The sequence below is a fragment of the Varroa jacobsoni genome, unplaced genomic scaffold (assembly GCF_002532875.2).
Source record: "Varroa jacobsoni isolate VJ856 unplaced genomic scaffold, vjacob_1.0 scaffold_1020, whole genome shotgun sequence".
Classification (NCBI taxonomy): Eukaryota; Metazoa; Arthropoda; class Arachnida; order Mesostigmata; family Varroidae; genus Varroa; species Varroa jacobsoni.
Window position 1 is genome coordinate 119,981 of NW_019213922.1, and position 23,884 is coordinate 143,864.

Below are 23,884 nucleotides of genomic sequence, written 5' to 3' on the forward strand. Positions count from 1 at the left end.
GACATTTTGCTAGTTCCACCCTTGACTCAACTGTACACTTTAGGCACTGAGAAGCGTTATCAGTATGGTCGAAAGCTGCGTGTCGAAACGATTTACCCTTAAAATCACTAACGTCAAAGACAAGTTTCTGATCAAATTTCCATTTCTATCATTTCAAACGTTTGTCAACGAGACATTCAGGTACTGATTGTAGGACAGTTTTGAGAGGCTGTATTATATGCAAGTGATGTACCTTCAACCTGCGGGATTCCTCTTACCAAGACAATCCATTTGTAGCTTAGGTACTATGTAATAGCAACGTTCTAGCTGTCAGACGTAAATAAACAAGTACAATTAGTAAAATCAATTAATGGTAGTGTAATTTTTCGGCAGAATCGGTTATTCGCTGAACCGCATCGTTGTCGTTATGGTGAGGTCTGAGTGGGTTTCTACTGGCATTGCACACAAAAAGCTAGACAAATACAGAGCCATTTGTTGTCCTTTTTCTATGTTAATTGTAAACTGCGTCGCGTAAATTAAAAAACATTTTTATATAATTGTATATATTATAATTGTTGAAAAGATATAATTGTAGCTTTTTAAACGTTTTCCAAATTTGGCTTTCGGCGTACGTATATGAAATAAGTAATACGGTAAGCATTATACTATAAACTGTATAATAGAAAGAGATAATGTACGTAGATTTATTTATATGAGATTATAGGCAGGGCTATGTACATTTACTATAACATTTTTCAACAAAAGTAACCAATGTTTACTTAGAACTAGCCACCGAGCTTTCAAGACCAGAAAATTGGGGGGCAAATGGTTTTTTTTCACTTAAGCGCTCCTTATTTGCTGCAGCGGACTTAAAGGAGTTGTTGTCGATCAGCTGCGCGAGTGTCAGAAATGCAGCTAAAGCCATAAATGCAAAGAGGCTAACGGAAAAATTACTGTTACACACGGCAAAATTATTCAGGCCATAGCCATCTACGACTGTGGTTGTGTGCATCTGCAGGCAGTTGAGGTATCTTTCGAATGAAACCTAATCGAACAATTCAAATACATTTAGAATAGGAAAAATGCGAAGGCACAACAGAGAATTCGAGAAGGGGAAGATTTTGTAGCCTGTGGCCGATCTACAAGAAATGGTCATTCGTTTGGCTCCTAATTCCAGTCGACAAACTCCACCAGAACAATACTTCGTCTCTTAATGCCTATGTGTCTGACGTGTAATACGGCGCCTTCGGCGTAGGCGTATCAAGCAACCTAACGAATCGAGGCGACACCTATCCTTCTATCGGATAAATTAACATTTACTTTTTAAGACATCTCCAATCAACTTCTGTCAAATAGGATACATTTAAAAGGCAACAATAGCTTACTTTTCGTAAGAAGCTTCGGATCTGTCATCGGCAATCTAATATACTTGCGTTGTTCGCAGCAAAACCGGGTATGTGGCAATCGAGCATACACCCAATTTCTAACCAAGACTACATTACCTGTTGCTATACGTAGCAAGCAAACAACATTACACCGTCACGGGGACGACCGTATTTACGCACATGATATACTTCGGCTAAATTGCACTTTTCCTACCGCTTTCGCAGAAAGACGCCTGTGAGGATCGGTAGATATAATTACCAATCATCGATTTACTTCGGAGCCGGCCAATTTAGCTTTCAGACCGCTTATAAGGGATAAGCCGTTATCTTTAGCGTCCGAATTAGACCTACTTTAGACTTCTTCATAGCTATTTATAAATAGATCCAACAGTAGGTCTCGCGTCTTGATTTGCAAGAACAAGGTTGTCCATGAGATGTCATTGTGTAAGGTCAGTGATGCAAAAGATGATTTCAACTGTGATAATTTAATGTCCAGCTGCTACACTACTATTACGTAAAGCAGAACATGTAACATAATTGTACTCAAGGATTCCTATATTGCAAAAAACATAAACACAACTAGCAATGTTATAGATACTTTTCTCCTCAGCCTATAACCTGGACAGTTTTTAGCTAATCGCCAGTAACACATAAGTAATGTTGCAATGCAAAGTAATAGTTGATATTCAGCGAAATTACGCTACGAAGATTCAATCATAAGCAGAACGATCGTCGAACATTCTATTACCAATAGACTTCCTCCTGCCAATGTGTAGAAAGGCCGTTTTGCAATCTATGTAGAGTTGAATACTTTGTCAAGAACGGTAGGCCTGAACTTCGTGGCAAACGGCGAAACCTCTTGTCGAAATTTACTGCCCGTAGGTAACGTAACATAGCGACAACACCAACCATTTCCAAGCTATCTATAATAATAGGGCGGTCATGAAACTGTTCGGCTTCGTTTCAGCCAAATACGTTCTATTGACGTGGTTGATAATATCGCCATCAGCTTCAAGGTCGAGCCTTTTTCTTGGCCTAACGGCGTCAAGATGGACGCGCCAAGTGCGTCTCCGTGTATATCATAGTCTCCTTTCTTTTCCCTCTATCTATGTTATCCCAGTATACGCGGTGACAAAGGCATTTGGAAACCCAATAAGTTTGGCTGATGAAAGCGAAAGTTGTTGCCTAGTGACCTCAGCCACGGTCACGAATAGAGCAGCGGTAGCAACGAAGCCTTTCGCAAAGGGAAAATTACAGGCGTGAATTTCTCGAAAGTTGATTGCTGACACTACGACCCTTTGCCGTCTTCTTTTTCGCGGTGTTTTCTATGTTTATCTAATGTTTAGTCCTCGTACTGTTGCTATTACTGTTTCCGCTTAGCGCGCTATTTACAATTAGCTCTCGAACTTTAGTTTAGAATGAACGATGTATGTATTCATCGGGCAGCGACAGGTCAATTCTCGCTGTAAGCTATTCCAGCATTGAGCGACTTTTGAAAGGTAGAAGTCGCTAGCGTTAGGGAACAGCAGTAACCCAGTCAGCCTAAGCCGACCGCGTGCACCGGCTGGTTTGCCTTACGACTAAAGCAGTGTAACAGCAGAACAGAAAACATTTGATGGTAACTGAAAAGGGAGAGCTATTCGTTTTGGCTACTTCTAGCAGCGGTTCGGACTTTTTTTCTGGTGTCCTAAACTTTAAACGTCATACCTTGGCAGGCGGGTCTTCCTTACGCTTAGGTTCAGCCATAGTCTGTCTTGGCAGGTAGCTACACACAAGACGCAATTACAGACAATTGGCAAAATAACAGCCATTGACTGAGGAACAGTAGGTGCATGTACATAAATAATCTAGAATTAGTAAAATTTGCATATTCGTAATAATCAATGCTTATAATACACAATCCAAGTGTTGAAGGTCGATTTCCTTATAACAATGCCTTATATATATATATATATATAGCATTATTGGAGATGTATATTGCAACCAGTAAAAATAGACCAGCTCAGATCTCGCGAAAAAGCTTCGATCAGTTGAAGTTCTAAGAAATACGTTACAACTTGACTTGGTTCAAAGCAGATTGTTGCAGATGATAAACATTGATTGTTGAAAAAAGGGAGATCATTATTTACGACTAAGGTAACAGAGAATTCCGTGGCAAAGTACCTGACTAATTACACTTCCTTACGAAACGCTCAAGGGTTTCAATATACGTGCGTTTACTAATTCCGACTACCTTGACATACCTTTAATGTTTTTTTACGGTTGTTTTTGTGTAGGGTCCATTTCATGAAATGTAGTCAATTAGGCGGTATATTTGGGAGAAATCATGACTCATGTCAAACAGGAAAAAAATATAAAAAGTTATTTTTCGCTACCTCGCAGATTCTTTGACGACAGCCACTTGGTTCAATACGATTTTACGAAATACCATAATAACAAAATAACCAATCAGGTAAGAAAGACAGCGGTAAGAAGAGCTCAAATAGATAAATACATAGACGAGCTATAAGTAAACAGAAAAATCTGAATTATTTACGACAGGTCACGGTTTCAATTTGCGCAGCTGTGTACTGTCTCTTTGAAGCTGCTGACCTCGTGAAGAAACTGTTTCTTATTACCGTCAACAGTATATGCAACAACCTGTTGCGTGATATGGTAATAAGCTTTGCAGTAGCTACCAATTGTCTTTATATCAATTTGACTTGTGATGGTAGTCCTACTTACCTACGTCTGGTTCTGTCGTTTAGTTCTGGGCCGAATGATACGATAACCTTTAGAAATCTAGCAAAAATTCGTACTTTTGAGAAATGAAAAAATCGTCCCTGAAAAATCTGTCCATCGCTCCCAGCTTTCGTTCACATAAAACTAGTACATTAGAGACGGAACTTTAGCAAAAACAAATTATCAAATGGCAAAAAAGTATGAATTTCTTCATTCTAGTTTGGCCGCCATCGTTTAGTTCAGGTTACGCAAGTGGTAAAAAAAGAGAACGACTTTACTTGAACATTTCAAAGTACTTCATCATAAAGTATCGCAAGGTTAACTTAGCTTAATTAGAAAATAGAAGTTCAGACGAGTATCAGTCATATGTAGACTAGCAGCGAGCTACGAAACAATACACAGAAAAAATAACAATCAACATCATCAAAAAACCCATACTGGGCGTATACTGCGCTGAGTACCATATTCTAACGTTCAAATCGGTACAAGCTATAGGGCGCGTCGTGACACTCAAATTAACCATAAACACAATGAAGACCTTCTGGCGTCCATACTTATGCAAGAAATGCAGGTGCCAATCATATTGTTTATACTGGAAAAACCTATGCATGATTGTTGTTCGACTTTTGGCAAATGCACGGCTTGAAGGACCTCATTATCTACAGCCGTCGGATCTCGTTACATACGATTTCGAAGTTCATGAAGCGCACGCTTTCGAATTCGCAGCCATGCAATCTCCGGATGCGCATTATATGTACGCTTTTTGGCAGAAACGCTGTACTTTTTGTTCTCTTCCCTAATTTTAATTCGTTCGAAGATTAAAGGTCATTTCATTAACAATATGACTACTGTTAATAAGATATAGCATTTTTCTTCAGCAATAATCTTCAACTACATACATGATCAAACGTCTTATACATTATCCTATAGAAGGGAATGTTAAAAGACATGAACGTATATGTGTATAATAGACATTGATAGTGAAAATTACATTTTTGGACGAGTCTCTTCTCGTCTTCTCTCTTATATTGCACATAATAAATAGTTAATGGTAAGTTTATCACGACTCGTTTCTCATGGACTTACTATTTTTTGTGTATCCATTACCCAATCAGTCCTCCAACCTGGGGTGACCTAGCGTAGTAAAACGCAGAGTGCATAACCAAATAAGATAACGCAACAATATGTACAAATGCGGAAAATTTCGTTTATCGACTAAGATAACTTTAATAGAAATACATGGGTTCTAGTTGAAGATAAAACAACGTAACGTATATATATATATATATATATATATATATATATATATATATATATATATATATACATATAGGCAAATCGTGGCTATCCTAACGAGTATGCGTTCATTCACTATCCTCAATACCAGAAAAAAGCCAGTTCTTTTTGAAACAAAACAAGCACATCTAGTTAGGAACGGTGCGTCATGTTCATAATTTAAGAAGATCCTTCGGCTTGGAAATCTTCCTCGGATTTTTTAGGTGCTGCATGGCAGCTGGCGATAATGATGATCAACGATTTCAGGCCTAAGGAAGTTCTAAACTGTGCTGTAAATTCGTCCAGGACGAAGATATTGAATAATGGCTGATCTTCCCTTAAATTGCAAAAACGATGCACTCCTTTTAGATAAACCTGTTTACTTTGTCATAGAAAGAAGTAACGAACGAATAGTCAATAAATATATGTACCTTATGAAAAGCAGTCGGCCAACATTTGTTGCAGTCTACTACAATGCCGCGCCCTGTAGATATCTATACAGTCGTTGGTCAATCAAGTAAGGTCATCCAGAAATTTTACACATTGTTAGGTTTGGTCGGAAATATTGTCGCACCCCAAACTGAATTTTTTTAATGTAAAAGCAGCTTCCCTCTCCTTTGTAATAATAACACACGTGACCTATCTCTAGTGCCGATCTCTGCCACAATTCAATTTCCGAATGTGCTTTCGCATCATCTGGGCGCAACGTCTGGGTCCTAAACCCATAATCTGAGCACCGTTTTCTTGACTAGTGTGATGTTCATGATCTTCTTGTCTAGTCTTTACTCGCCCATTGAATGCCACATGTTTTTGACTAGACAAGCTGAATAAATTTTTAGGCCATAGTATAACTTCAACAGCATCAACGAATAACATTTTAGAAACATTTTGCCATATGGCAGGGTAACTTGCCATATATAAACGCATTGTTTTTCCCAGTCACCATTTCCGTCTTTAAGGCAGCGCTTTTCTTCTAAATTACCTCACTGTATCGTCGTTTTTCCGTAATCCTTCAGCACCAAGAATGGAGATCATGGTTCATATCGTTTATTCAACTTAAATATTTATTCTGTTAGATTGCGCAGCTTGTGCAATCTTTCACTGGAAGGCCTATAAACGTGTTAAGTGTTACTATTCAAAATCTTAGAATTCGATTCCTTTGGAAAATAGATCCCTTACCACTCCTCATTGTCCATTTTGGGAATTATTTAGCCTTTTTGAAACGCGCATACTTTTTTACATAGTTTCCTCGAGACTTTTTAGCTGGCTTACGGTAACTAGAAATATTAATTTCGATACGAGATCGGAAAGTGACTCTGACCTTAGAGTCTGATACGGTTAAGAAACCATTACGTAGCGATCTTTTCATAATACTACTTAGAACGATCATATCGTCCAGTCGCGCTAGATACCGTTTTCAACTTTTGTGTCTTGTTTTTAACAGAGGCACCTTATCATTTACCTTCGAGATTTCATCATCAACTAGAGCACTTCAATATTTCGATCAATTTCGTTGTATGAGTCTAGCTACTAGAGTTTGCTACTTTCCTGAAGCGTTTTCTCGTTTGTGTATTTCACAAAAGGGTGAAAATAATAATTAAGATTCAGTTAAACAGCATCGTTTTCAGCGAATAGATAAAAGTAACGAATATCGTTGCACTACATTTCGAATCCTCTACGTCTCCGGGCCGACGGAACAAGACGAGATTGGATACCTGAATTGTGCCTACGCTCAAATGCTCGCACCTATTTAGGTGAACAGCCATTGCGCCACACGTCTCAGTGAGTGCGTGCCCTTACACAGAAATTTAACAACGCTTGTCTAACAACCGTGTTATTACAACTGCTATCATTAAAAATCAAAGGGAGCTTTCGCATAAATACAAACCGAGTACCGATATTTAATTTGGATGCAAAGATATCTTCGATCAAATTGGACAATGTGTGACATTTTTCCATAGCGCTATTTGAATGTATGGTGTTTTTGGTTATCCATATTGTTACTTAGCACCATCCAAAAAATGACCAGCGGCACCATTCCGGTAGGCCAGATGGTATCATATTCTCGTAGCTATAAAGGCTACTTTAGAAGGCCATCTGAAAGCAGCAGGTGCAAGACTTGCTTTTATGTGATTGGCGCGTGTAGAATGGAACAGTCGAGGGCGTAGGAAAAATAAGGATTATCCACCCCGTATCAGCTAACCCTCCATATGCGTAACGGTTTTTCATGTCAGCATTATAGTCGATTAAAAGTCGTGCTTCTGCTAATCCCTGCTGATGATAAGCAACAAGAGTATTGAACTTCGGCAGACGCTTAGAAATACGATAGAGCGTTATTGATCCGCTGTATATAGGATTTACTTTGAGCGGTTACGGAGACGACACGTTTGATTTTAGCAGGTGGCGAACATAAGGCGACGGTAGAATGTAAGTGTATTTGCACCTATATGCTGTTTTTGATCGGCTTAGCGGATTTCGATCGTTGCAGTATGCGTTGCAGTGGGGTAAAATCCTCTTGATAGTTTCAGAGTCCTCAGCTAACTTTTTAAACCTTATTTTTACTATATTTTACTCTCTAGTTTTATTTAAACAGACGTATAATGATGACTCTCAAAAGTCTCAAAGGACTTTTGTCCCACTCTGTATATATACCAGTTATTAATAATAACGATGTTGACTCTTTTTAAAAATGTAATGTATTATTAAGGGGGTAGATAGGAAGCATACATTATTCGTTCCGCATCTTCCAGTTACGTCAAAGACGTCTTATTAACAGCGAAATCGCTATGCAGTTTCTGGTTGATTACGTTTTCCGGCTCATATATTTATGTCCAAAATCTTCCGTCTGTTTACCACAAGCTGACAGATTAGCTCGTAAATGAATATGCCTCTGTGTAGGTAGACATACACAAGCATTGTATCCACAAGACTCACTCTTTGACAACCACAGCATATTCGTTCAAAAACATGATGCTACTCTATGTTCCGTCATGCTGCTTACAGGTATACACATTTTCCTTCAGTGTGAAAACGCGCATAGCGAGCGCTCATCGCAACCGATCACATCGGCCGTGACGACCCGCTACCGGCCATGACGACTCTGCGCCGAGTAGTGACGGCCTACCTACCGTGCATCAAGGACTTCCCACTCCCACACAACAGTGACGACGATTGATGAACATTTCGGTAACGTCAGAGCTACCAGCATCAATAGCAATGTGGTCTGCCACATGGTTGTCCTGTGGAGCAATTTATCAAATTCGATTTCTGCTTGCCTAATACCCGTCGTCCTGCCCCGCCCTCAGCTTCTTCATAAGCTCTTTTATAAGGTGCAAGTTAGAACCGAACAAGCCATCGCTTCCACCGGTCCTGCTGATTGTTTGTTTTGCCTTTCTCGGGTACGCACGTTACCACGATACTACCATTGATGAAACTCCCGTTCTTACTTGTAGTGACTTGCAGTAGGTGCTCAGTGTTTCAGCTCTAATACTACGATAAACAACTACCAGATTACGATTTTGCTGTAGCGACAATTGCCATTCTCTCGTTTTTTTTCGTGAAGTCAGCGTGGCCTCTGTTGTTGCCGATGCCGCTGCTGTGAACGCATATATGTATATATATATATTTGTACATATGTATATATATATATATATATGTACATATGTATATATATATATATATGTACATATATATACATGGCATTACACAGTATAAATCCATGCATAACGAATACTCACGTACAAACGTGTGCTCGTACAAGTGGAAGGGGTCGTGACAACGTCGTGGCCACAGCTGCTGTATCATGTATCGCTCTCTATCAATGTGTAACGCGTACCCCCCAAATCTTCGGATCAGGTTTCCGCCGTTCATGTTTCAGCGTCATTAACGCGGGCCGCTCGTCGCCTTTTGAGAGAGGCGCCATCGGCTCCTCAGCGTTGCTCGTCGTCATTGTAACTAGAATAAGTTAATTAACATGACTATGAAGTTGTTGCTAGTGCTGCTGCCACTATTCTCTGCACGTGTAGAGGTAGTGGCCTCGTCCTAGTTCGTGCTCATCGCTACTGCTGTCGCCGATGCTACCACCGTCGCTTGCCATTGGTGTCGACTATTATGAGAATAGAAAAGTTAACCCGGGCCTCCCTTCAGCCCAAAGCTCGCATCGTTTTGTCTTCCACACTTATCTTTGCAGCGGTCTTTTTCAGTGGCGGTGGTATACCGTTGCTTTCTTTTCTGAGGGATGAGAGGAAGTCTGTTGCATCTCTTAGTTGAAGCGCGTCTAGGGGCGATGTGCCCTTCTCGCCGAAGCAGGCCTCACTCTTCCCCCTCTCCAACGTGTCTTTCTCCTTCTGATTCGCTCTGCAGCGGCATTAACGATACCAACGGCAGGGCATGTTGTCCTGGACGACAGAGGATGCCATTTCTGCCATATGCTGATTACACGTCATACAAGATGACGGACCGTTAGCAGGCGGCGGGCGCCGGCTTTATGCCTTTTGAACAAATACCCACCATAGTCGACACAACCACGGCATATACGTAACGCCAGACGTCAACGCAGGCTTTCGCAGCCGCTGCTGCGGCAACTGTCGCTCTCGTTGTGCTTGCTGTCCCCGTCGCCATCAACTGCGCACAGCCCGTCATAATACCGCCAAACAATATATTATGCTGATTAGCTTATTATTACAATGTGGGAACGACAAGACCATACAGCATTACCAGCCATCATCGCCACTACTACTAGGATCGCATCCAGCGTCGCGATCCGGCTTGCGAATCCTTACGACTTTCGAATCCTTGCGATGCATACAGCCACCCGTGCAGAGTACGTCTCCGTTCTTTCACCAAGGGTGTGCAATTCTCGTTGTGCCCTTTTTTCGTACAAATTGCTTCTCATTGGACTGCGTTTTTCTTTGCTCTCCCGTGCGATCACATTCTCGATTGCTTCCTATATTGTGTATGGTAACAAATAACTATCGCGCGAATACTAGGGCGCAAATATCGACACGGAACTGGGTGACGGCAGAAGTGAACTTGATAATACGTGCGACTTCTCAGACATTTTTTAGAGACGAGCTTAATCCTTACAATCTTCTTCTACAAAGCGTTTTCAGGTAGACTTTTTTTATGTAGGATTTTTAAAGGAGGAAAGGCTACATCTTGTTGCATATACCGCCTCGTACATGTTGAATATGAAATAAAATGGAATACAAATATCCTTCTTTATTTAATTATTAAATAGAGTATTTCAAAGTCTACATCGTGGATGTGTGTGTATTATGTAGTATCAGGTAATCTAGGTAACTGTTCAGATGTGCATAGCCCAGTGTTTGATGCGTACGTTAAGAGTGTGTTCACACGTTCCGACTACATGGACCCATCGTAAGACAACTATATGAAACGAGCTCTGTAACTATGTTTTGCATCAAAGAACTGATGGTTTATATAGATACTCTATACATATTTGGAACGATTCGAGCAGTTTGGTCATGCTCATCGAGTGGAAATGGTTCAATTCAAGATGAAAAACGGAATTTAAATCCTAAGTCAGACAGGTTTTGCCGGAGCAAGCGAGGATAAAAATTATCCCTCGATAAAAACGAACCTATGGGTGGCTCAAGGCCATCCCGCGGTCGCTGATAACCCTGTGAAAGAAGACGAGGACAAAGGCAGAGGGACGAGTCAGAAAAGTGTGTGCTTAATAAACCTGCCAACCAAGAGGTGCATGTGATCTTTCCTTGCAAAGTCTACACTACTCGTTGCACGAAGGTAGTTTCCGCGATGCCCTAGCCATTACAGCTGCGGCCTTTGTGGCCTAAAACTTGTACCGCTCTCGAGTTCTGGTGCCACCTGCGAAGAGAGGCCATCTGCGGGCGAATCCATGTTACAGCTTAGTTTCTCCAAGACCGCAAAACCTATGTAATGTGCCGCAAGAGGCTTAATAGGCCTACAGCAATCTGACGTTACTAACTCTTTGATGAAAGCAACCTTCATCGGTAATACCATGCCGTCAAAGTTCAAACAGAAGCCATTTAAACTGACGGGACAGAAGACGATGCGGAGACGATGCGGACGGGACGGCTCGCTGAAAGAAGCACACTTCACCGATGTGTTTACGGAACAAGTTTGCCACCGGAGTACATGCTGCACACATTGTCGTCCATTAAAGAGGACAGTGACCAGCTCGAAGAGCAGCACAATCAAGCGAAGAGAGGAGTTCATATGAAGAACCCTCAAATGGAAAACAGTTTGGAGAAATTAAAGCGCTTTGCTAAAAAGTTTGATATATCTTTGGCAAACCATGTTCGAAAGAAGAGCAAGCAAAGCAAAAACGAACCTAATGGAACGAAGCGGTGGAGCAAGCCGGAACCATGGCCAAAAAACACCGATTATTCGACACGAATAAACGAGTAGACCATGGCAGAGCGGCCAATAAAGGTTGGAAAACAACAAATAGAAGAACGGCGACGGACAAACCAAGTAAGGATATCCGATAGAGAAACAAAGCTCAGGGACCGCCCTAGGATAGAAAACACTAAAAAGATCGTTAAGCAGACGAAAGGCTAAAAACAAGGGAAAGGAAGACAGAAGAACAAAAAAAAAACCAAGCAGAGGAACGGCTAAAAACAAAGGAAAGAAAGACAGAAGAACAGAAAAATAAAACCAAAGGCAAAGAGGCTAAGGAGCGAAATGATTATTCTGTAAAAAGGTAAGGTCAAAAATCTAAAGACCGAGGAGTCGAACAAAACAAAAAAAGTTAAGAAAATGAAAAGAGATTAGCAGCAAAAGTGCTGACTAGACAGACACTACTCCATGGGGTTGACAACAAACCGTAAAAGCTAAACACAGAAAAGGTTCGCAAAAGGTTTTTTAGCCAGTGCAAAATTTTGGTTCTTCGTCCAGCACTTGATTGGTTGTTCATCACCAGAACACGAGGACTGATTAGGTAATAAACTGCCGATGCTTTGGTTAGTTGGCTTTTCTCGAGCCTCTTACAAAAAGGTATTTTGTTATCGATGGTAGAAACTGCTTACTTGTACTATAATACAACAAGCAATATACTAGTAGGATTAATAATATTCCGGGGTATAGTAAAAAACATGTGCATCTTGTATAAGTTAGACTAATCACCAGTTTGTAGCCTCGGAGTCACTCATGACCGTGATCATGAGTATTGTCGTTAAAGGGAGTTAGGAAACTTTGATGGACTACTTTTAAATAAAATGTCTCTGCTATTTGATTATCCGGTACCGATATGGTAAAACTGCCCTTTAATAATTTTCGCGTATTCTAGGCTAATTAACTTTAATAATATTTACAAAGCCACAGGCAAAACGGCTATTAACAGGCCAGCTGATCAAGTTCAGGTACAAGTTCCGAGAGTTTAAAAGTGCGTACGCAAAATTCGCCGAAAGGGCACAAACGTCGGTGGTCGCTTTGAATCAACCAGATCTGGATCAATATCCCTTTATAACCGCTTGGTTATGTAGAAACTCGTTTTATCGAGAGATAAGATGACAATTGACGCGTCGTTCATCTTATTCACACATTAACAAGGGAACAAATAACGTAACTAGATTCGAATGCAACTTTTTCTTTTATTGTATCATCTCAGCTTCTTTTTCTAATTAAACTTCGGCCTATAACTTCCAGCACCGTAGTTACTTCGCATATTACCATTGTAGCCGTGAGGTGTGCGCGCTTAACCTCGTGGCACCCATACAAGCTCCATGCCAGCGTCGTTGGCACATTCGTCATTGCAAAGATACTTTCCTAGTCAGAAGATCTTTCACAGCTGTGTTTGCGTGGCTTATCCGAAATTGGTTTCAACCACCGGGCCGGTGTGCCTGTGTCAGAGTAGAGAAAGAAGAGCTTTCATTTGCTACATTTTTCGGGCTTCGGCCATCTCAAATAAACCTCAAAAAATCGGTCAATAGCTGCCATCAAAACTACGTGCCGATTACTTGACCTCTATACTATTATTGAAGCATTTGTATTCATTGCGGGCTAGGCAGATTTGTAATCGGCCGACTCAACTTTATCTTATAGTGATTGCCATATACTTCAAGTTTCCACAGCATATATTCTCTTTCCATAATTCGACGTGTAGGCAGATAAAAACAGATTTTCATTCCTTATAACTTCCAGCTCTGACGTCTTTTAGATTCTACTACGTAAGCTGTAAGGTGCATGCATTTATAGTATAGCCGTATTGCCATATTTAAAGTAATACCAAAGGGTAGGTAATTGCCTTTAACATTAACACAAACCAAAGAAAAGGACTAGCTAAAACGTGTCCGTTTTTACTCTTCGTCCGTTTTACGTTTAGTTTCGTACTTTATATACTTCTGTGTAGGCTTAGTGCTAATGAGTTGCGATTGAAGATTGAACCTCAAAAAGAACCCTAGATTCGTGTATTTCCGCCAAATAATTCTACATCAGAGCATAAGTTAATTTAATTTAGAATGCTCTCGAACTGTTTTGGAACCCATAAAACAGACCAAACTTGAATTAAGGTATAAACGTTACAGATGGCACGCGTAAAAATATTTCGTGCTTTGCAAGCAGAACAATTCGTTCGCAAGATACTTCATATGGTGTTGTATATAGTTCATTTATGGTATTTCCTTTCTTCGATGGATCGCCATGCTATTGCTATTATTGGCAAAGATAGGACAGTCTTCTTCCGCTTTTTTGTCCCCTGATTAACGCTAGGACCTACGTTTTGCTAATTTAAATGCAGCTGTTATGCAAGTTGTTATACAAAGGCCATAATCTCTTATTTACCCATTCAAGGCATACCTTATTTCTGACTATGCTTTAGGGGGCTGACAGCAAAGCAAAGACACCTTATCGTAAGATATCGTCCTGCCTAATCTGCCCTTGAGTTATCCAGATCTGTGGATACACCCCGCGACACTCTGTTGATAATCCGACAATAAGCAATTCATTCCAAAACAAAATACTGCCATTAGCCACATTCTGCCAGATCACATATTTATCCGTAGATGGCAAATACAGAGCATCTCCATTGCTCAATATTGAATCCTCAATTTGTTCAACGGTCGGTCCCTGCCTCTCTACGCGTACAATTAGGTCAAGCTTACACGTGGTGAGCTTAGTTTTACGTCATATAATACCGTCATACACAACGGTCAAACAAATACTTCCTCAAGGTGGCATCCACCTTGAGTAAGTATTTATTCCTACCTATTGAGGAACGTTCCTACGAGCCGAAACAGCTATGGAGCAGACAGGAATTTTTTCTCTCTTCTTTATAAACGTTTCCCTTCGGAAAAACGTTTTAAATCAGCTTTTCCATGGTATATGGGCTCGTCTGTTCCTCGCCCCCTCACCACCAGTTGTATTGTCTGTCATTATACGTTTTTTTGGACTTTTTTTGGATGTTGGGTCGGAGAATAGCGTCAGTTTATACACGTTTCCTGCAGATATTACCCAAACAGGTTTCCGCTCTAGAAGGACGAAGCTACAAGAAAAATCTGAGCTGCGGACCACTGAGCGGACTGAGCTTCCCCGATTTTTTAAAGAGTTCATTTTTACATACATCATATATTTGGCATCCTTCCTCAAATAATGAATTCACCTGTACTGTGTATATGTATGTGTATATATATTCTGGTAATAAACGTTTTAAAGGACAGTGGACACAACCTTTCAAACAGGGACCAACAGCCATCTGTTGTTTGTAGTTTGAAGGCGAGCATCATTAGGGTATATTTAGATTGCATCGTGTTGGAATGAGCTGCACTAAAAATGATTCGTATTTAAAGGTTTATCTGAGATTATATGTCTAGTGGTCCTGATGATTATCGGAGTCTTTAGGACCTTATTTGTATTATTATTATTTATTATTAAGTTCTTATTTCGTAGCTTTTAAAGACAATTTCAATAATTTCTAGCTTCGTTTCTGCAATAACATACATTTTAGCCGCCTTGACATGGCTCCATTTTTATACTATATAGCTCTACTTGAATTCGTTACATTGATTGACAGCTAGTGCGTGCGAAGAAGGGGAACGTCCGTCTACAGCACGCTACTTCGCTTTTTGTAAAATCAGGTTTACTTTGTCGAAACGAAGGCTGTCGGCCGCAGCAAAAAACAGAAGTTCTTCATTGTTTGCAACAGGCTGGCGAGCCAGCTTTTATGGACCTAAATAAGTGTTTCTAATTTCTCCTCTGGTACTACCTTAGTTGAGAATTGCTTTAGATGACTAGGGGCTTTAGGCATGAAACGAAGTGGACTTTCGAATTTAGAATACTACTACTGTCTCCCAGCTGTTATGGATTTACAAAAGCAGAAACCAGATGGCTTGGGAAGCTAATGTGCATTTCGACCGTGCTAGCTGAAAACGTTCGCTGGTGCACCCTCGTGTAGGCTTTAGACGAACTCCGTACGTTAAAAGTGTTACAACTATTTCTGTAAAAAACAAAGCACGCCGACTTGTTGGGGCTATGTCGAGCGCTCAGAAATTGAACGATACGAGATATTTTAGGTTAGTGTGCAAATCGTGTGCTGGATACCAGTCCTTGAGCATTCTCGATCGCGCATACAGCTTGGCTAATATTCCTCTTCAAAGATTTTGATACTAGCAGTGTTTATACCTTATATATTTAACCTTAGTTACGTTTCCTTTTTTTAGGCATCGAAGCTACTGTGTTGGTGCGGAACGTTGCAGATTCCCTTCCATTCCCTAACAAACTCACTTATATTTTCTGTACTTTGGTTCTAGCATAACAATCTAGCTGTAATACGACCGACCTAGATTTAAAGATGATCGGGATGAAGAGCTAAAAGGTTAAAGCGTTCCATGCCTCTTGTGGCGGATCTTGCCTTTGAGGACCATTAGTAATGTTTACTAATGTCATGTCGCAAAAAATTTCTCTAAACAATATTGTTTCTTGAAATAACTATTTAGTTAATGCAGCTTGCCTTGTCGACTGTTGTTATTAATATAAGCACGTTATCTTGTGTGCTGGGCTTTAAACATGCCCCGTTGTCTTCACAAGACGTTCTAGACAGTTTTAATTATGCAGCAGCCACAGCGTAATGGCCGAGTCTAGAAGCACGTGCGAATTGTTCTCGCCGTCGCCTATGGCGAAATGTCTTACGTCTGTTGGAATATAAACGTCCTAGCTTAGCTAACGCAATGAAATAGTGCGCTCTTATGAGGTGTAGAACGAACTCTATTAGCTTATATGAGAAGATCACGCATAGCTATCGCATAGTGTACCTTCGTTTTGTCTGTTTTGGGCACCTGTTCCATAACTCATTAACCGCTACAACTATAATATATTAGCGGATTTCTTGGGAGGTACTTAGATTATATAGACGCTAATAATTCTGTTCTTGTAGATAGCAGCTCATTGGTGGACGGGTATATGGAAAACATGAACTCTTAATTGCACATGTCGTATTTCCTACTTACGCTTAACTACTCAAACAAAATTAGGTTTCCCACTAACATCGAGTAAAAAATATCTAGTCTTCTGGACATTACACCTTTTCAAAAACATCAGACGCTTCAGTTCTTCATCTGAAGACCTAGAAACCTATATACCATTTCTCCCAGAACATACTATTATTAGTAACCTAAAGTACTCTCACTCCCTAGTGAAAGGTGGGGCCATTGTGACTGTTTGCCCAGTAACGCTTGTCTTGTATACTACCGAGACTTTGGCGAAAATCGAACCAATTCCTTAATCTTCTACCATCGGGTTGCGTACGGGGTTGAAGGTGAAGTACTGCTACCTATTTGGACTGTGTTTTCGAAATCGAGACTTCACTTGAACAAATCAATAAGATACTACGTTAGAGCACGGCAGCCACTTAAACAGTTGGTTAGCTTGAATGGACTATCGCGGAGCCGCATTTGGCTGTTTGTCTGCGCCGGAAAATGTCCAGACTGTTCGGTCGTCAGAATCAGTGACGATGCGATAACCGTGTTATAATGATGGTACGTATTCCTGTGACTCCTATGTATACTGTATACATCATTACGAAGAGTTGGTAGGCTGGTGATTCAGCGGTAGATGGTTGTTTATTTATTCATCTGGCAGATTCTCTATAACGTGATGAAGTGTTTCATTATTTTACGGAAATCCTAAGTTCATACTGTAAAGTCGTTGTATAGTCACTTATCAAGCTATATGCGAAATAAGCAAAAAATATTTTCACAAAAAAAGAAAGGAAAAGTTCTTACATTTTTCTTTATTGAAAAGCAAAATTTTTTTTTTGTGGAAATTACTACTGTTTTTCAAGTTGTCTGAAAATCGGAACTAATTTTTACTCACTCGATGCTTCGTGCATGCTAGCTCATGAAATCGAACTTACTTTAACATTGGCCGGTCACACGTTCACATCTGTCAGGCCCTTATTGTCAGCTCCAGCATCACCACGTTACAGCGCAAGCGATGAACAAGAAGGTGAGATCCTGGCTTATTCATTGGCGGGCGTAAACGCTACTCAATATGACGGTACATAAAGAAAGGCGCAGCCTCGCAGGCTCGAAGTAGGTCCTTCTGCCTAATGTGTAAATGTCATACAATTCATATGTCACTTATGTTTCATTCGCGTTCGTAAGATTTAATGGCGCCCGTCTGCTAGATCCAAGGCCAGTCTAGCCTGTATCTTTTAGCATGTGCATTTCGTTCCATCATGCCACCGACACCGGACAATACAGCGTCTGTACCATATATCATCAATTTTAGTATATATAACGCAGTCTTGAATTCAGCGGAGTAACCGTTGCGTGTTTACGTTCGGTCCATGGAACGCGCATGAAATCAGCATAGCTTTAAAGTAGTAGTTATGGCGTACTAGTACATTTTTTACTACAGCTCGTGGATAAGACAGGTTGTGGAAAAGACGGTGGCCTATTTAAGCAATAAACCTAGTCATTTTGGCGGAGGGTAGAGTGGGTGGCGGGGGAGGCATGTCGGCTGTAAAAATGGGGCAAAGAATTATATAGAGTTTTGAAACTCAGCGATGTATGGCAGGTTGCATTGAGAAAGACAGGCACTAACCAATGGATGTTGATGTTAATTTAGCTTCGTCCATAAATCTCATAGAACAGAACGATGCACAAGCTATTTTCTTTAGGTATTGTTGTAGTGGTGAGCTTTAGAGCACGCATGGCGTTTCTTTGCTTAGTAGCTTCAACCAGAATCACTGAAACTTCATCCGGCAGGCGAAATATAAGTCCAAGCTTAAACCGAAGGATTGAAAGCATATATGGCCATGTATTTCATTCAATGTCACATACTAACAACACGTGTTGATAATAAAATGATTATATTGAAGTACAGCGTTAGCACTTATTTGGAACGGAGTTTCACTTTAATCGTTTGTCGGTTTCGCTCGTCTCACTTCAAAGTGAAATCCAACAGATAGTAAAAGAGTCTCATGCTTCAAAGGAACTCAAATTGGATTTTTCTCGAGAAAACCCTTTGTTTCACTACCAGTAACATTTCGTGTAGATATGTTTTGCTAGTTTACATTTATATTGTTAAAGGAGTTGTGGAAGAACATTTGCCCCGGCCGTTAACAACGCTATGGCGTAGCGCCATTGAAAACAACCAAGGGTACGAAACTAACGCAGTTTACTAGTCTAATTGGTGATAAGGCTCACGCTTTAAGCTAATACGAACTATCACTTGCAGCCTTTGTCCATCTGAAATTGTTTCTGTGTGTAAATTTTCAATTTCATTAACATTTTCTTTGCTGTCACTGCTAATATTTAACCTTATAACCGGCCGTACTTTACTGTTTTGGCATCGCTATCGACGATCTATCTAGAGTGGCTCACTCAACGTTCACTGGATTCTGATTGTATCATTCAATGGCATGAAATCAGTCAAGTAATGGCTAAAGCTAATCTAAATCATCACTTTAACTCGCTTTGGAGCCGTTTCTGTCTGGAAGAACTCTCAGGATCCTTCACTCAACAAAGGACTGGGCGGCTGAGAACATAATTATTTGTTACCAGGAAGTCGAAACTGGGTTTGTAGCATCGGGTGATCAGGTATGCAGTGGAAAGGGTGTGAGTGGGCGGAGTTTATTGATGGTAATAGTTGTTGGTGTCGGCGGTAACCGATGCCGATCCAGGGACAACAGCCTGTTTAATTTAGGGGATTGCCACATGGCCAAGCTGGGCCATGGGCCTGAATCCAGTTTGAAGAGCAGCAGCCGCTGAAGCAGGGGTACTGAGATGGTGCAGTCGACTCAACTTGAGTGTAGTTCGTTGTGCGTAATGATTCATCGAGATAACAACGCATTGCTAACTATTTTTCCTGTTAAAGCGATGCGCCCGACCATATCGTAGAGCTCGACCGATGGGAGCCACAGCCGATGCTCTGCAGAGGCTGCCAAGGGCCGTTTCATTTCCTCCTTGTCCAACTATGCAGCCCCTAGGTGCTACAGTATATTGGAAAACTGCTCGATACTAACAAATTTGCCTGCTTGCTATCTAGTGTCTTCTTTTACGAAAGTTCTAGCTACCGCTAGAGCTTTTGTAACCGACAAAGCGAAGATCACACGAATGCGGTCGTTGAGGGATCGATCAGTGGAGCAATTGCGGGCAATGGAAAACAGTTGATTAAGACTATAGTTGCAATCTAAAAATATAAAAGAAATAAGTGTATTCAAAATTGCCGCCGCTAACAAGCGTGGTGCACTGTTAGTTGTGCTAAAACAGTAGTAAACTCTATCTAGGATCACTTTGTCTGCAATAACAACAAGTAACAATGTTAGCTGGTTCATTAATCCTTTTATTATTTAATTATTGGTGATTGAAATAGTGACCTAAGGTAGTTCAACCGATGGACGCTGTTCAAGGAAAAAGCTGAGAGTTGTCAACAAGAAGTCATTCAGATGCGATTATAAGGTGTCAGTCCTTATGCACCGAAATCTCAAGCTACTAACGAACGAGCTTTCAGGCTTCAGACACTAAATGAGGTGGATTAGTGGAAGACTGATGGTCATAAAATTTACTTAACCTATGAGTTAAGACGATTACTATAGCCTATCGACAGGGTGGGAATAATTTGTGAAGTACAACCTAAAACGGATGCGCAATTACCTGTAACGGATCATTAGAGAGTCTGTACTATAATCGACTTCATGTAGACCCTATGTAGTTGCGTACAGTTGTGTAGGTATTTACGTATGCGATGTGCGCAACAGACGTACGCCAGTAGATTGGCTGTTCTATCCTGCCATCGATTCAACCTTGAACCTGATCTAATGCGTAAAATGGACGGCTTTACTTCGAATAAACGCTAAAAATCTACAGAGTTTTGTAGAAAATGTAAAATACGAAACGACAGCTTCGTCTGTTCATTTAATAATTGGCTTCGCCATCTTCCTCGAGCTCAGCGGTGAGAATCGGCCGGGTGTTTATTGGGTGCGCAAGTAAGGAACCGTCAACTCCGTTGCTTGTAAGATAGGTATTTTATCTCAAAGCTTTCGATTGATAATCGCATAATTACTGGAGTTATTTAATGGAACATTGCCCACATGGAGCAGAATTTGCCTGGGTTTAGGGCCAACCTAATATACCTTCCGGGGCATATTTCAATGAAAGCCATAGGGATATCAGGTATCTAGTAGCACGTGTTTTATTAAAACTAGGACAAAAGTCTACGTTTAATAAACTGGACAATGGTGATGCCTGTTTGTTTCAGATGTCTCTTTCCCTATTTTTTTCCCCCGACTGATTTACTTCTACATGCATCGGGAAAACCTTCTCCATTCTATAAACCCGTTATAATTTCGATGAATACTATGTTGAGTTCAAATAAACTCTACTCAGATTCAAATAGAAAGGTCGTAAAGGTCGGTTTGAAGGCACAGGCATTGAATAAGGATCATACGACAGTTTCATTTAACACATCTACTATGTAACAACGACATATTAGCACGTGTACCTAATGACAAAAAAGATTTACGAAATCAGTTAGGTATTATCCATTATTATTGTGTTAAAAGAGTGTAAAGATAGTATTAAGTGTTAAAAGAGAAATGACTCATTTTTTACTGTTAACCCCCGGTAAGTCTTTATCTGACTTTTTGAAGCGTTTAACAACTGTCATAGCATCGCTCTGAGATCTATTGACGTGAATGTTATTTCCGATCACCTGTGCCGGTGTCGTATTGAACGTCTAAATTGATGTAAATTGAAATAAAATGACTAAATTGATTCTAGGTCGGGGGCGCTTCTGCAGTGTTCGAATATTACCGGTATTTGTCTGCGGTACTTTGATGGTAACCCGGTTTCGTTTGAAATATTTCTAATCTAAACCTAGTCCATTGTAGGTAAAATGATCTACAACATCCAATAGATTTGAAAACCAGTATCTGTAGTGCAACCGGGATAATAATAATACGATTCTTTTTTATGTATTATGTACCATGAAGCCATAGAACGCCCAAAGTTGACATACCGATAGGAAGAAACGCTTTTTATAATTTTAGCTCTAGATATAGGCTCTTGTGTGATATATAGTGCCTATACATCAATTGTGCATTAATAGTAACACCTGCAAGATCAGGGATTTTAAATCAAAGCTTATTTTAAGAGTGCTACATATGATCGTTTACAAAATGTCGCTATGCATATCTTTTGTTGCAATTATATTTTTCCCACACTGCTATTACTCTAGTTCTTACATCTGCATACGTAGTTTTATAGTAAAAATGTATAATTCATAATCCGTTCGCCATGGAAAAGCATTTCAATAAGCAAACATTTTCAACAGCAATTATAAAATAAAAAAATTCGAAATTTTGAGAATAAAGTCTTATTATGACATATTTTCTATTTTGAGATACGGGCCAATCGCACATACTGTTACATATCGTATATTATACATATATTTATATATATACAGGGATACATATTTATATATACAATTTCTATGTAAAAACATACATTTTTAGTCGATCGATACTCAGAGCAAAAAATATTTTTTCTCGCGCCTTTTTCCTCTCTCGCCCATTCCCTTTCTTTATGAACCAACTCGCACCAAGTTACACATGTGGGGGTTGAACACACGAATGGTGCTTTATCATCTTCATAGAAGGTTTAGTTGCCTTTTTTTCGCTCGGCTTTTTATTCTTGCGTTTTTGCTTTAGCTACTGGTACTACCGTTATTTACTGTACTTTGAGCCATTTTCTTGTTAGTTACCGTATCAAGCGCAATCTGCGTGTGGCTTGCAACGCTTGCTGCACCGTCCAGCCTTCGTTACTCGGCCGGCGTTTACCAAGGGCGTCTCACAGTAGCATCCGCAGATGCTGTCAAAAGCTTATGCGTTGCTCGAATGGCTAAACAAACGAAGCTTCTCTATCGTCGTTTCTGTCTTTCCTTTTCTCCATCTATCTTTTTTTCGTTATCCTACTCTTTTTCTTCGTTCTCCGTTTTCTATGCAGCTGCCGTGATACTAAACGCAGCACACCAATGCCAGCGGCCGGCTGAGGTGGGTCCAAAGCGAAGCGTGAGTGAGCTCTCCATCACCTGCAGGAGGTCATAAGCGATGGTCTAGAGCAAGGATAGGCGGGTTAGCGATGAGAGTTCGGCATCAGGGATAGCTGCAAATGGGATGGAAAGGAGCGAAACGGTACGGTTGCCAGTTAAGTAATGTTTAGTACTTTTGATAGGAAATACCGGAGGGGAAGAGAGACACCGTCAGAGAGGGTCTTCGGTAGACAAACCCAAAGCGACTTCAACGCGCTGCCGACGCTATCACCAAAGGAAGGAGGCAGCAGATATACGAGTGCTATTGGCCAGTGAAGAAAACGGGGTTAACTCCTCTTCTAAAAACTCTTATTATTTCCAGCATCCATATATAGAGCAAAGGCAAAACGTATAGAAATTGGAAAGACAGAGGCGGCTGGCAAAAGGTTAACACTGACAGGAGTAGCAGCCACTTCCGTCGATCCAGTGAGCCTACCGCGATCTGCGTAAATGCGGCGCCTGCGTAAACCCGCACCCCCAGCTGGCCCGCTAGCTTTGGACGGCGGACTGACGCCAGATCTCTTACCGAGCCAGCTCTGGCTTGGATCACTGTGAGTCCTTCGACGAAATTGCTTCATAAAACAGTCAAGCATGCTCACATTTCCCGTCACCACCCCGTTCCCATCGCCCCCGGCAATACTGCTCATCTTGACTTAGTAACGAGCTGCCTTTCTCACATCGCTAGACTACGACTGCATTCGCTCAGTAGGCTTGGCAGCTGGTTAGGTGTCTGCCACGGTAACAAAGGCGGCGGTAGTGGTAGTCGCCATTTACGGGACCTGCAGAGGGCAACGAGGACAGAATTTCTGAACTAGAGGATGCAACGAACGGGGGGAACCGACCGGGAGTTCAGTATCGACCAAGTTGTAGAGTAACTGCTTGACTCCCACTGGTTTCTAGCACTAACCTTCACCTCTGGCTTGAATAGCATATGTAGCCAGTACAAGCAAACGAACTAAGAACATATGATTTGCTTTAAGTATGGGTGCGAATTA